Genomic DNA, 10,769 nt, shown 5'->3' on the forward strand with positions numbered 1-10,769 from the left:
AATAATGTTAATATAACACAATGAGGCACACTGTTATTTATATAAGCTCATAGTTCTAAAAATTCATTTAAGGCGGTGAAGAATAAACCATCCCTTACATATGGACATTTAACAGATAGCAAAGAACAGTATGAGAAAAAATCGGTGAGGTATAATATTATTTAAAGGCGAAACTATATTCAAGCGATCTAGAAAGAAAAGAGAATCCAGAAGATCCGAGAGGGAAATAGCGCGATGCCCAAATTATCCCTCTCATCCCCAAATTTTCCCTCTCTCGAGATTCCTTAAGGGCTTTGTAAGTGTTGACAGACGTGAACTGATAACGCTGGCGTCTGTTTCGAGTTGATACACAAAGGAAGCCACAAGCAATGGCAATTTCAAGTATTTTTTAATGCTTTAAACTGATGAAAAATTAAGATTTATTGATTTAAAGGCGCTTATTTATAGAAATTTGATTTAGTTTAGATGAAAGAAAAGTACTTATCTTAAAATTCCAGGCTTTTGGAGTATATCCTTACATTGTCCGCTGTTTTATTCTCGTCAACATCGGAGCCGAAATTCATTGAAATGATATAGGTTTTGTAGGGGAAAAATAAACATTTTTCAAAGAAATTTAATTGATAATCACCAAGAGGAAAGGAAAAATTTTCACTTTTTTACGGAGCGCAGCGATCGTGCTGCCGCTTGCCTCGGTGATCACACAGCCCTCCTTCCTGATTCTTATCAGAACTCGAGTAAAACGATGTTTTTACATCTTGACACTCGATCTGTGTGTTTGTGAACAAAATTACCCCTTTCTTCGCAGCTAAGCTTGATTTTTTACCCATCGCTGCAGAAAGACTTAGAGGGTGCAAAACAAGACATCTGTTCACGACACCTATTCTACAATTAAGGAATCTTTTTGCTACAATTGCGTGAAGCACCCTCCGCTTGAAATGCTGGTGAAGCCGAAAGTTGATGTCAAATAACTTTGCGCAGAAATAAGTGGTGGATTTTTATACAACGGTACGGCACATATTTCTTCTTAGGCCATGAATATTTCTTGGCACTTTGTTGTAGTTTTAAAATGGTTTCATCTCTTGTATGTAATTAGGAGCAATGAATGAACAAACTAACCTTCATAAGAGCTAAGGTGAGAGAAATCATGTTAGTCCAAAATAAACAAACTTGTTTTTCCTGACAAACATGCCATGTGTCTATCGCACCAGATGTGTCTTCTATTCAAAATGTGTGTTTTATATCATATGTGCCTGCAGTAACTACTTTGCTTAATCTAAACATTCTAGCAGGTTCAGCCCTGAAAGTGTAGTATCTCCCAGAATGCCATGAATGTCAGTTTTAAAAATATATTTGAGTCCAACTTTTATTCGAAATTTTGATGTGGAAAATGAAATTTCTTAAATGAGTTCATACCTACTCACCCAACAGAAAAACCTCATGTATGTGAGGTAGGTAAAAGTCATTTGTACAAAAGCCCAATAAAACTTGCATTTCCTTCTTAATGCAGGATAAGATGTAATTATAATGTGACACATGTAACTGTATCTGTATCAATCTTGCTTTTTAAGCAAGAAGAAAGGAAATGAGGCATTTGGCGAATGCCGTTTCCTCCAGTCCGTGAGGGTTAATTATTGAAACATATAACAACAAATGTTTTTTCAACTTTTTATTAAACATTTATAAACAACTATGCATTTTCCAGGATTCGAAACCAGGCCCTTCGGCACAGCAGTCAGCAACGCTAGCCACTATACCGGTTGGGCGAGAGACATGAAACTTATCATTTGCAAATAACTGTACTTTCGAAGTGCATATGTTTATTCACACAAAAGACAAATTTTCTGTATGCAGTGTGTAACAAATCATTTAGACTAAAGTGTTCTTTAAACAATCATATCGTATTGACACAGGAAAGAATCCTCGTATATGATGTATACAGCAAGTCATTTAGACAAGCATCTATATGTGCATAAAGGAAAAAAAATTGTATGATATGTAATAAGTAATTTCCTCAAAAAGGTAATTTAAACAACTGTATGCCTCTTCACACAGGAGAGAAACCTCATATGCGTGAGGTATGTAACAACTCATTTACTCAAAAAATTCATTTAAACAAGCATATGCTCCATCACACAGGAGAAACACCTCATGTGTGTGAGGTATGTAACAAGTCATTTGCTCAAAAATATGTTTTAAAGAGACATATACTTATTCACACAGAAAAGAAACCTCATGTGTGTGATGTATGCAATAAATCATTTACTCAAAAAATTCATTTAATCAAGCATCTGTTTCTTCACCCAAGAGAGAGACCTCATGTGTGTGAGGTATGCAACAAGTCATTTATTCAAAAAAGTGATTTAAGCAAACACATACTGTTTCACACAGGCAAGAAACCTCACGTGTGTGAGGTATGTAACAAGGCATTTGCTCAAAAATCTGATTTAAAGAGACATATACTTATTCACATAGGATTGAAATGTCATGTGTGTGATGTATGCAATAAATCATTTACTCATAAATTTCATTTAAACAAGCATCTGCTTCTTCACACAGGAGAGAGACCTCATGTCTGTGAGGTATGTAACAAGTCATTTCTTCAAAAATGTGATTTAAACAAACATATGTTTTTTCACACAGGAGAAAAACCTCATGTGTGTGAGGTATGTAACAAGTCATTTGCTCAAAAAGGTGATTTAAGCAAGCATATGCTCCTTCACGCAGGAGAGAGACCTCATGTGTGTGAGGTATGTAACAAATCATTTCCTCAAAAACATACTTTAAAGAGCCATATCTTTCTTCACACAGGAGAAAAACCTCATGTGTGTGAGGTATGTAACAAGTCATTTGCTCGTAAAGGTGCTTTAAAAAGACATATACTTATTCACGCAGAAAAGAAACCTCATGTGTGTGATGTATGCAATAAATCATTTACTCAAAAAATTCATTTAAACAAGCATCTGCTTCTTCACGCAGGAGAGCGACCTCATGTGTGTATGTAACAAGTCATTTGTTCAAAAAGCTGATTTAAACAAACATATGTTTCTTCACACAGGAGAAAATCCTCATGTGTGTGAGTGATGTAACAAGTCATTTGCTCAAAAAGGTTATTTAAACAAGCATATGCTCCTTCACGCAGGAGAGAGACCTCATTTGTGTGAGATATGTAACAAATCATTTACTCAAAAACGTACTTTAAACAATCGTATCTTTCTTCACACAGGCGAAAAACCTTATGTGTGTGAGGTATTTAACAAGTCATTTGGTCATAAAGTTGATTAAAACAGACATCTACTTATTCACACAGGAAGGAAGCCTTGTGTGTGAGGTATGTAAGAAGTCATTTACTCAAAAAAGTGCATTAAAACAGCATTTGCTTCTTCACACAGGAGAGAAACCTCATGTGTGTGAGGTATGTAGAAGTCATTTGCACAAAAGAAAACTTTGAACAGGCATATACTTCTTCACACCAAAGAGAAACCTTAAGTGTGTGATATATGTAATAAGTTATTTATTCGAAATTCTAATTTAAAAAAGCATCTACTTATTCACACCAGAAAGGAATTCTATAAGGTACATGTGTAACGGATCACTTGGGTTATAGAAAAATTGAAAGACTCATGTCTACATATAATAAGAAGGCTAATGTTTATTTGTGAAAAAGTTAGATTGATAAGGGCCTTTGCTTATGTGTGCAATATAGACCATGCTATAAAGACATGCTTTTCTATGTGTGTTCAACTTTTCATTTCATTTCTTAATAAACCATTTATTTGTTTCCACGAGAGAAAAACCTTATGTTTGGGAGATAAGCCATAAGTCACTATAAAGTGCTTCTAAGTTAAAGCAACATTTACTTATCCTTAGTATTTAATGATTAATGAAAATTTAAAATAGCGTATTCAAACAATGAAGAGTTAGAAATTGATTATATTGTTCTGAATAAGAAAATTTTATTGATATCATATTCCTTTCATTCAGATAATGTTATGAATTATTTGAAAGGGTAAACTGCAGAATTCCCCACGGTAAAAGTTTACAATTGTGTGCCCCTTGTTTATTGGCGATTTTTTCTTGATGCCAATATCGGCGCCAGGAAGTAACAATTTCAAGATGGCCGCTACACAAAACCATTTCTTCAAAATAAGAAGTCGAAGAATTGCATAAGATCCGTGTCCATGTACACATCGATCTGTTTTTACTTAAAAAAATTCCTAGAATTGCACAAACTAGGCATTGCGCATTGTCTTAAATATGTCCATGTACACATCAATCTATTTTCATTTAAATAAAATCGGGAAGCTAAAACAAATTTAAAACTATCGTGGTAACCAGAAGTGAGGTTTCATCGCCAAAATTTTTAAATAAATGTCGCCAATCGAAGGGGCACCCAATTCTACACTAAAGCCTTCCCTTATTTCTTTGGCGCTTTTTACAAGAGTAAGAAGAATTGGGTTTTTGTCAATTTTCTTTGACTTTTTAATTAAAAATAGGTCGATGTGTACATGGATAAAGTCAAGCGAGTGCACAATGCCATTTTTGTGCAATTCTGGGATGTTTTTTTAAGTGATAATAGATAGATGTTTATATGGTTACTGAGTATGTGCAATTCTTAAAAACGCGCCAAGCATTGGGTGATTCTGGACTTTTCCCATTTGAAATCTTGAACATTTTCATTTGAATGGAAATTTCATTCACATTTTGCACTGTAATTATTTTTTTCTAAAAAAATAGAAAATATATATTTTTGTGATATCCTTAGTGCTGTAGGATTTAAGTATTTCTCCCTTCCTCATTAGCTTTTTTAAAGTTGAGAATGCATAGAATTGGGATTTTTGTAAGCTTACATGTCCAGTATCGAATATTTAAAACATTTATTTTGAACTGTTTTCTTGAAGCCACTATGCAGCTTGTAATGTCTTTGAAAGAATTCAAAATTTCTTCAGGAACTAAGTTTTTTTTTTTTTTTTTTTTGTGGTGTTTATGTGTTAATGCAACCTCATTAATACAAGTTACGATATTTTCCGGATATGCCAAAGTCTGAGAATATTGTGCATAACAATTCTTCGAGCAGTCATGCTTATAATAATCCTTTAATCAAGCCATTTTTTGGGCATTCTTTTATATATATATATATATATGTGTGTGTGTGTGTTAATGCAACCTCATTAATACAAGTTGCGATATTTTCGGTATATGCCAAAGTCTGACAATATTGTGCATAACAATTCTTCGAGCAGTCATGCTTATAATAATCCTTTAATCAAGCCATTTTTTGGGCATTTTTTTTTTCTTCTTTTTCAAAGTCCAATGGTTTTTTTTAAAACAAATCAAAATATTTCTTGCCTTAGTTTTAAAATATATCCTTGCAGAATTTGCAAGCAATTTTTCCACAATTCTGTTATAAAATTTCTGCAAGAACGCAGAATTTTCATGAAAATTTTCTTAATGCAACAATTAAGAAAATCAGAAATGAGAAAAATCATTAGCAAAGTGCTGCATGAACCTAATTCTCCCATTTGTTTTTGCAAAAACAGATAGCTGTGTGTGGGGCGAGGGAGAAAAGTGTAAAATTAGAATAGAAAGATTTGAAAAACAATGTTTTTTTTTTTTTTTTTTTTTTTTTTTTTAAATTCATAATGCAATCCTTATTTTGTAATTCAAATTTCTATTCTGAAGTATATTTTCTTTCAATATGGTGATAATTTTTACCAATTTATAATAAATATCGACAGTTTGATATCTTTCTGAAATAAAGGCATGAAAACCATCAATTTGCACCTGATAAGTAACTTTTAACATTTCATCTGTAAAAAATTATGTCAAGGTTATTGCTTTTATATATATATATATGTATGTAATGATATTTTTAAATCAGTTGGTTAAATTAAATTCTAATCATATTGCTTAATAATGTGTTGGCGATTCTCTACCTAAATTGCATTTCTGTTCCTAAATTTTTGTGAAATCCTTTCTTTATTATAAATTATATTAACCTGTTGGCGCCCACAAAATCGCCAAACTGATAAATCTGTCATATTACATAAAGTCCTTAAGAATACTCCTGATGAGGTGATAGTGTCACCTTGTTATTTCAATTAATATCGCTGATTGGATTAGCCCCGTGATGAACACATATCTATAAATAGAGCTTCTCCTCAATGTACAGGAGGAACGCTTGTTAGATGGATGCTAAAATAAACATATCACTTTATATTCTAAAATTTGTCTCATTCCTATTGCCACTGCTGCACAACACAAATAATGTATGAGATTCTACATTTCATGTATATAGTTTTTTCTTGCTCATGGGTCTATGCAAATGTTTTAGATATGTTTATACGGCTGAACTGGAGATGACGGTCCAGTCGCCAAATGATGCGAAATCCAGTAAGCTCTTGGTGTCATGAAAATTATTAGGATTTAAGGTTACAGTTTATAGCATTTAAGTGGACTTTTTAAATTTTCGTCATTACCATTGTGCTTCTCGTGGATTGTGTGAGCAAAATTGCTGCCGTTGAAAGAGTTGAGTGTGTGAATTTTACTTATTTAATTCAGTTGCAAGATAAGGGCTTTAATTAACTTTCAAATACTTTGGATAAAGTTCAGAATCACCCACTTATATGTTTAGCGCTTTATACAAAAGTAAGAAGAATTCGATTTTTGTCAATTTTCTTTGACTTTTTAAGTGAAAATGGGTCAATCTACATGGATAAAGTAAAGGAAGTGCACAATGCCATTTTTGTGCAATTCTGGAATTTTTTTAAGTGAAAATAGGCCGATGTGTACATGGATATGGAGCTTCCCCCTTTTTGGTTATTTTCTTACATATTTTTGCATGTCTGCAGGCTGTTTAGATATTTACATCTAACATGATCTATTTTTTGCATGTCCAGAATTAATTCAAATTCGCAACCATCTAATGTGGCAATATGATGAGTTAACAAATTTCTAAAACGCGTAAAAACAACCGATTTGGCAACTTTTTTAAAGTGCGGCAAATTCGACTTTAATACCCAGTTTTACCATTTATACTTATATGTTAATGTTTACTGCCTATTATTAAGTATTCAGTTTTGGCATCTGGTTCCTGTGGAGTATGCTGACTTTCATTTTACCACCTTCAAATTCTTGTTCTGAAATTCTTAAGAATGGTTAAATATTTCATCACCATATGCATGCTATAGCTTGCAAGTGCATTTTATTAAACTTGGTTGTTTGTATGTTAACACAAAATGTAAATATAGTTTTGTGCAAGCGTGCGTGTACCACATAAAAGTACACTGGCAGTTGAAAATCAGGAGCGGCGGTACTCTGACAAAAGCACGTCTAAATATTTTTAATTTATTGTAAGGACTTTTCATATGTAAGTACTTTTTATACAGTCAAAAGTCTTTAATTCTGAATGATGTATAATCCGCACCTCAAAGCTACAAACGTTCTGCGCATGCGTCAATGCATAATGCGTTAACGCATGCGCATATGCATCTGCATAATATGTTTATCCATGCGTGTTTAATGTATAACGGATGGTATAAGCTAAGCTAAAATTATCTAATTATCTATTTCATTTAATGTTGCAGATTGCGTTGTTCCTTAATCTTCTAATTGGATCCGGCTTATTATTTTTTGCAGACTGTTGGAGCAATTTTTTAAAAGTAAGCTTGAACTTTCGATTATGTCGAAAAGAATTTCCGATTCTGGAGCTAGCAAAGGATCTACAAAGCGAAAGCATGTTTCGATGTCCATCAAACAAAAAGTGGAATTGCTGCAAAAAATGGATAAAAGCATATCCTTTAATTCTCTAATAATTCCGAAATATGTTTATCAATTTCATGCTGCTCTGGGGGGGAATGAACTGGAAGTTGATTTGTCAGCACTATCCTTATCTTCAGGGCAGATGTTTTTATTTTATTCAGCTTATAATTCCTTACTAAATGTAGTATTTCATTTCGATGTACTCCATATTTGATATGATTTAAATCAAATTCCTGGTCATTATAAATATCGCGAATACACATTAAATAGTTTTCTGGTAGCAATTTTCTAATTTCGACTATGTACAGTCAAAAGTCGTTAATTAGGACACCCATAATCCGAACCTCAAAGCTAAAAACTTTCTGCGCATGCGCCGCGATGACACATGCGCATAGCCGTTTACGCGTGCGCCTAAGACCTCTTATGACTGCGCATGTGCCTGTGCGCAAGCGGAGAATACGTTTTTGCGTGTGCGTTTTATGTATAACGGATGGTATAAGCTAAAATTATATAATTATCTATTTCAGTTAGTGTTGATGATTGCGTTGTTCCTAATTTTCAAATTGGATACGGCTTATTATTTTTTGCAGACTGTAAGAGCAATACTATAAAAGTAAACCTGAACTTTCGATTATGTCAAAGAGAATTTCCGATTCAGGAGCTCTTAAAGGATCGTACAAAACGAAAGTATGTTTCGATGTTCATCAAACAAAAAGTGGAATTGCTGCAAAAAATGGAAAAGACATGAAGAATGTGACAGAGAGGTTAGTGAAAACGAAAAAATTTCGATTGACAAGTTAGTCGGTATTCTCGCACAGCAATTAACGGGACTTGAACAGCGGAACTTTGTAACTGAACAAAAAATTACATCTGTTTATAGAATTAAAGAGAAAGTATTATCACATAAAACGAAGCAACTTAAACAACTTACATTGAAAGAAATGTTTGATAAAGTAAACAAATATTAAGCTTTTTTTTTTTTGGTAAATTTTGATACCCTTTGGGTCTTAACTGTTCTTTATTTCATAAATTACGATTTCATATTTTTAGTTTTAGAATTTCTGCATGCCATCTTACGAGATTTAAACTGATGATCTATAATCCGGAATCGCCGAAGTCCCGACGAGTCCTGATTAACGACTTTTGACTGTGCTCCCCTTTTTGTTGGCCCTTGTTGGAGCAATTTTAAAAATTAAGCTTGAACTTTCGATTATGTCAAAAAGAGTTTCCAATTCTGGAGCTGCCAAAGGCTGTACAATTATATCATATGTATGATCTACATAATATAAACATGACTAATAAATAATAAGAAATGTAACAGTTGTGCATTTATAATATTTGATTACTTAAACCAGTGCATAACTGATTATCACCTGCATGTCTGTTTAGATAATGAATTGTACTTTGAACAACTTAAGATACTTAACAGTAAATTATCATCACATACATCACAAAAAAGAAATGTATCTCTTTGAGTGTGCATATAGTGAGCTTGGATATATATATATATATATATAAAAGTATATTTTATTTAGTATTATAATATATTACTCTTTTTCATATTTTTATGTTAAATGATAATTCTTAAATAGATAAGAATGAATGAATTTATAAAAACAATCATCTCAACCTTTATAATAAATGACACCTAAAGGTTTTCTCAAAATTTAATACAGTTATTCCAATACATGTTGATTTGGCATCCATAGTTGTTATGGCCAAACTATTATAATGCAAATAACAGAAGGAAAAAAAAAAAATACAAAATGCATTTTAAATGAGAACAGGCCACATCATGCCAAAATAATTTGTACTAAAATTCCAATCATAAGAAAAAATATACAAGTGTAAAATAAAAAAATAAAATAAAAAAAAAAAAATATTGTTCTGACATCAAATACAATACTGCTTACTTTGCTTATAGTACTTAACAAAATTTGACTTCCTTTATACGCATTTTTCAGATCATGAGAAACAGTTTTTGACTGATTTTTGTGATGAAACACTAGAAGATATTTTCCAAGAAGGGATGCTTTAAGGCAAACTGGCTTGCATTCATATTACATGTGGAAAAATCATGACGACGCTTATGCAGGCAGTCCATTCACCAGGATTCAAGCTATTAGTGTTCAGCTTCTCACCAACTTGTCCACTGGCACACAACAGCATCTTGTAATACATTATCTGCAGACATGAAATCCTTCTGTATTTATATGAAAAGAAAAAGTTATACATTCAATATTAATTACAAAACACATTTTCATACATGCCTACTGACAAATTATAAGTAATCCTCAACTCATGATGAGTATTGTTCCAATAGTTCCATCATAAGTTCATACTGATGTAACTCAGGGTCTTAATAAAATTATACCTTGGTATGTTTGATTATATTGTTATGAATAAGGCTTCTGTTTCACATGAAAACGGTTTAAGGAGGTATAAACTTATGTGACATTTATAAAGAATTTATTTGCATACATTCACATGAATTTTATAAAATTAATACGTATACATCCCTTTCATTAGTTGATAAGAACAAAAATATATACAAAATTCTTTTAATTAAAATAATGGATAAGTAACTGTTACTTATTTGAAAGAATTATTGTAAAATACAACTTAGTGAAAAATTATTATTCAGGTATGATCAGAATCCTATAAAAACAATGCATGTATGCATAAGCTGTTTATATTTTTCTGTAAAATAAACATTTGATCTGGACAACATATTTTTCTGTAAAATAAACATTTGATCTGGACAACTGCATACTTTTATTTCAAGATGCTTTTTTAGTTAGGACTACCTGATATACACTAATGTTTGTGAAAATCACAACCATGAAGGAATTATGCACTTTGAACCAAACTTACATGAAATGTAAAGTGAGTTAAGACATACAAATGATTAGAATTACAAAGGGATTATGCATGCATGAAATGAGAACTGGCAGTACTAAAGGACTGTAAAGTTGTGCTGAAATCTGTTTATCATCCTCCGTCTGCAGTGG

At 32.3% G+C, this 10,769-nt stretch overlaps 1 long non-coding RNA gene across 1 annotated transcript; it reads left to right on the forward strand.

The window, feature by feature from the left end:
- The first annotated feature begins 288 nt into the window (after positions 1-288).
- LOC146993829 (uncharacterized) lies at positions 289-10,523 on the forward strand. Its single transcript, XR_015043908.1, has 2 exons — positions 289-1,005; positions 9,723-10,523. It is a non-coding gene; the product is annotated as an uncharacterized LOC146993829 (long non-coding RNA).
- The last annotated feature ends 246 nt before the right edge of the window (positions 10,524-10,769 follow it).

Source organism: Stegodyphus dumicola, chromosome 11 (assembly GCF_044657685.1).
Source record: "Stegodyphus dumicola isolate Sdum_Otavi_A_Nest chromosome 11, ASM4465768v1".
NCBI lineage: Eukaryota > Metazoa > Arthropoda > Arachnida > Araneae > Eresidae > Stegodyphus > Stegodyphus dumicola.